This window comes from Miscanthus floridulus, chromosome 10 (genome assembly GCF_019320115.1).
Source record: "Miscanthus floridulus cultivar M001 chromosome 10, ASM1932011v1, whole genome shotgun sequence".
Taxonomy (NCBI): domain Eukaryota; kingdom Viridiplantae; phylum Streptophyta; class Magnoliopsida; order Poales; family Poaceae; genus Miscanthus; species Miscanthus floridulus.
Genome location: NC_089589.1, coordinates 7,635,727 through 7,640,377, shown reverse-complemented (window position 1 = coordinate 7,640,377; position 4,651 = coordinate 7,635,727). Strand labels below are relative to the sequence as shown.

General features: G+C 43.3%; 1 pseudogene; it reads right to left on the bottom strand.

Annotated features, from left to right (window-relative positions):
* Positions 1 to 1,962: 1,962 nt before the first annotated feature.
* Positions 1,963 to 3,446, bottom strand: LOC136487620 (CBL-interacting protein kinase 15-like; annotated as a pseudogene).
* Between the last annotated feature and the right edge of the window lie 1,205 nt (positions 3,447 to 4,651).

Here is a 4,651-nt window from a genome sequence, read left to right as displayed (position 1 = left end):
CATATCATCCTGGAAAGGCGAACGTTGTTGTCGATGCTCTTAGTAGGAAGAGTTATGCCAATGAGGTGCAAGTGACATCGATGTCAAGTGAGTTGTGTGCCAATTTGAGCGACTAAATTTAGGCTTTGTCACTAATGCAGTGGAGTTGGTGTTGGAGCCTAAATTAGAGCAAGAAATACGTAAGGGTCAGTTACAGGATGCGAAGTTGAAAGAGATAGCGGAAAACATAGTGATTGGTAAGGCACCAGGATTCTGTATGGATGACAATGGAACTCATGGTTTGGGAAAAGACTATGTGTGCCTGAGGATAAGGCTATACGAGAGGCAATTCTTCGTGAGGCACATGAGTCTGCTTATTCTATTCATCCTGGAAGTACCAAGATGTATTTGGATCTAAAAGAGAAGTATTGGTGGTACGGACTGAAGAGAGATGTTGCTGAATATGTTGCTTTGTGTGATACCTATGAGAGTCAAGGCTGAACATCAAAGACCTTGCAGGATTGCTACAACCAATGAAGATACCTGAGTGGAAGTGGGAAGAAGTTGGTATGGATTTTATAGTTGGGTTACCACGTACTCAGAGGGTTATGATTCAATCTGGGTAATAGTAGATCGGTTAACTAAAGTTGCTCACTTTATACCGGTCAAGACTACTTATAATGGACCAGGTTAGCTCAGTTATATATGGAGAGAATAGTGTGTCTACATGGAGTTCCCAAGAAAATTGTGTCTGATCGAGGTACCCAATTTACATCTCATTTTTGGCAGCAAGTACATAGTTCGTTGGGAACCAAGTTGAATTTTAGTACAGCATATCATCCTCAGACAGATGGGCAAATGAGAGAATTAATCAGATATTAGAGGATATGTTGAGAGCTTGTGCGTTGCAGTATGGTACAAGTTGGACAAGAGTTTGCCTTATGCAGAGTTCTCGTACAACAACAGTTATCAGAAAAGTCTCAATATGGCACCTTTCGAAGCTTTGTATGGACGAAAGTGTAGAACCCCGTTGTTTTGGAACCAAAGGGGAAACTCAAGTGTTCGACCAGATGTCTTGAGAGCCACAGAAGAGCAAGTAAGGTTGATCAAGGATAACTTGAGAGTGGCCCAGTCTCGACGAAAGCTATGCCGATACTAGAAGAAGAATTGGTTTTTGAAGTAGGTGATTATGTGTACTTGAAGGTGTCACCTATGAGAAGCGTGAGAAGGTTTAACATGAAAGGGAAGTTAGCGCCAAGGTATATTGGACCTTTCAAGATTTTAGAGAGACGTGGAGAGGTGGCTTATCAGTTGGAATTGCCCGAGAGTTTGTCAGGTGTACCTTGATTTCTTTGTCAGACTGTTTCTTTTAGCTACTTTAAAATGAAAGTGGTACCTCTACTTCATTCTTTGTCTAATTCGGACTTTTCCAAGTTACCTCTATTTATGAATATGGAGACTGACCAAGTGGCAAAGAGTTACTAGCTCATTCCCCACTTGAAAAGCTAATCTACTGGCAGTAAACTGAGATACAGAGCACAGCACCATCCGGTTTACATGCAAAATATTTTCTTTAAAATTTTGGTTGACAAACTCTGAGAGAAGAAATGAGAGCCTAATAAGAACAAAGATCGGTTTCTTTAGATTAGTGGGTTCAATCAATTTTAATCTCAACATAATAAATAAAAGAGAAACATATAGAGTATTCTTGAAGCAATGGCAAATCACTATTGGAAGTCTTTCTGCTGTTATTATGTGCTGGAATGGCTAAAATCAAGTGATTCCATATGCAAGTGATGAGGTGCATATCTCTTGCAAATGTTTGGCACATTTCACCAAAGAAACTATTAGAGAAGTATACATGAAAGCTCAACCTTTTTTAAAGGATCAAACACAATTATTTCATTATTGATAGGGACAACCATTACACATTACAGGACAGAAACAGTTTTCAGATGGAACGACTGGACAACTCAGCCTCTCAACAATTATTGCGCAACGGAATGGTTCACAGAGACAAAGAATGCAATTACTAAAAAAGAACACATACACATGTCGAACAGAATCACTCTGGGCTGAAAAATCTAACAAATTTTGGGAACAAAACTGAGACATCCAAAGGTACTACTCCTTTTGCTGTCGATCATCTCCATGCCTGGCCCAGACTATGTCCTTCAGTGCTGGCCGGATGTCCTCTTCTAACAGTTTCTGGTACTCAAGTGAATCACCGCCTGTTTGTTTCATCTCAATCAGATGGTAGGATTCCGTGATCTCAAATATTTCTGTGTCAAACTGAAGGACACCATTCCTTCCTCCCTTCCTCCCTTGAATCTTGATTACCACCATTATCCTTCTTCCTTATCCTGAGATTCAGTGCTTTTGCAACATCTTCAAGCTTCGAGATGATGGCTGTGGCAGGCCTTATCAGAAGTGAATCGTGTCTCCTTTTTGCACTCCTTTTTGATAAATAGGACCAGAGAGGTCAAATCCTGTGGAGAAAGATTATGATTTCAAAGGCATTTAAGTTTGTGACAGCCAGGGGCTTCACATCTTCATGAACATTCTTCTTGTGCCTCATAGCAAGTGCTGGAGCAGCATTTGTGGTGGCATTCTCACTTGGATTTTTCTCCTTTACTGTATGGGTCTCCCCAGGACCTTTTCGGAACCAGGTAGACTGTTTATCTTCTGGACTGAAATTCTTGTGTTTGGGTTGGGGTCCAGGATCTTGTACAACAGCTTCTTAAGTTTGTGTGAAAACCAACTGGGGCACCTGAAATCACCATTCTGTATCTTACGATACATCTCCATCAAGTTTTGGGCCTTGGAAAGGAAGATAACCAGCAACAAGTACAAATAGAACAACCCCACAAGACCAGATGTCCTGACTTTGCACCATCATAGCCTGTCTTGCTGATCACCTCTGGAGCTACATATGCTGGAGTTCCACAGGTGGTGTGGAGCAAGCCATCTTGCCTCTTCGACTCTGAAAGTGCGCTCAGACCGAAATCTGAGACCTTCAGGTTCTCATTCTCATCCAACAGCAGGTTCTCAGGCTTCAAGTCCCGGTGATACACACCTCGGCTGTGGCAGTAATCCACTGCACTAATGAGCTGCTGGAAGTACTTGTGTGCAATGGCCTCTGTGAGCTTGCCACTCTTCTCAATCTTGTCAAAGAGCTCGCCACCTTTCACATACTCCATGACGAAGTAGATCTTGTTTCGTGTCGCCATGACCTCATGAAGTTCAACAATGTTCTTATGAGCCACCAACCGCATCGTTGTGATCTCCCGCCTTATCTGCTCCGAAAGCCCGACCTTGAGCACTTTGTCCTTGTCCATCATCTTAATAGCAACACTATGGTTGGGACTCAAGGTTCCTTGCATAGTGCACCTTGCCAAATGTGCCTTTCCCCAGCAGGCCTCCCCCAACTCATACCGCTTCATCAAAATCTTTCCTCTCGATTCCATATCTTTTCTTTCTTCAAAAGTATAAATCACTGGGCTACACTTTTGGCTGCCAATCAGGTGGACTGCACAAAGAGTTAGCCATCCTCCCCCCATGTCATGATCCATGATGGTGAACAGTATTCTTATGGCTTGGTCGTGTCGCAGTCTGAGTGTCGTAGAATTGATGCAGGTCAGATCATCAAGAGTTGAGCAGATCAGCAGCTCTTGCGGAGCAGCAAGGTCCTTGATGGTGCAACAGGAATCTCTTCTATGAAAGCACAATCTTTCAGCATTCCCTGAGGCTTTAACTTCTTGTGATTTCTGTTATCTGCTCAAGAGAAAAGAAACATTAGATTCAGCAACGAATGGATCAGGATATGCACAAAAGCTAACACTTTTTTGCTACCTAGGTACTGTAAGTAAGGACTAACCGACTAATAAGAACCAAATAAATGCTTCACAGTTCACACAGAATGAAAAAAGAAGACTTACTGTACTAAAGCAAAACACGCTATGTGTGTATTAGTAAGACAATATACAATGTTCCCTGCTGGAATGAGTAAGAAGATTCCAAATAGTGGGGAACTAATAAGATAAAACAGAGGTACACAGAGCGGGAGCTTTCTGCACTGGGTGCGTCCTTTTTTAAGGTACTCTGCTTAAGAAACAAGACCACCATAGTGAGGCATATCACATTATCACCAGCACATCTGCATATGGCATTCTAAAAAGAGTAAAGCCATCCATGGCAACCGTGACAAGATGCCAACTTTCAGAGTTCATCTATTCCACATCTGACAAGAACTTTGCTCAGACTTCTGGGGAAGAAGTGGCGACGAAATTCTTCATCAGGGGGCAATAACCCAGCAAAAACCACCTCGCCTTTATTTACAAACCTAAACGCCTAGACGCCGTAAGACTGCACTGCACAGGAGACCAAGAACAGGCTTCCTAATTCTACACGGATTACCAGGGGGGTCGCTAGATTCCTTGGACAACCAATGCCATTGGCCTGCAATCTACAGCGATTGCTAGCATACAGAGCGGCGGCGGCGTCGAACTAGTATACTGAAATCTGAAACTGCAATGGGAGGCAGGGCAGGGAGACGGATGGACGGTTGCTCTGCTCACCTTGCGACGGCGCCGGCCGCGGGACGGACGGACGGTCGGAGAGGGAGAGGAGACTGCGGGGGAGGCGACAAGATCAGAGCTTTGCACGTTTTTGG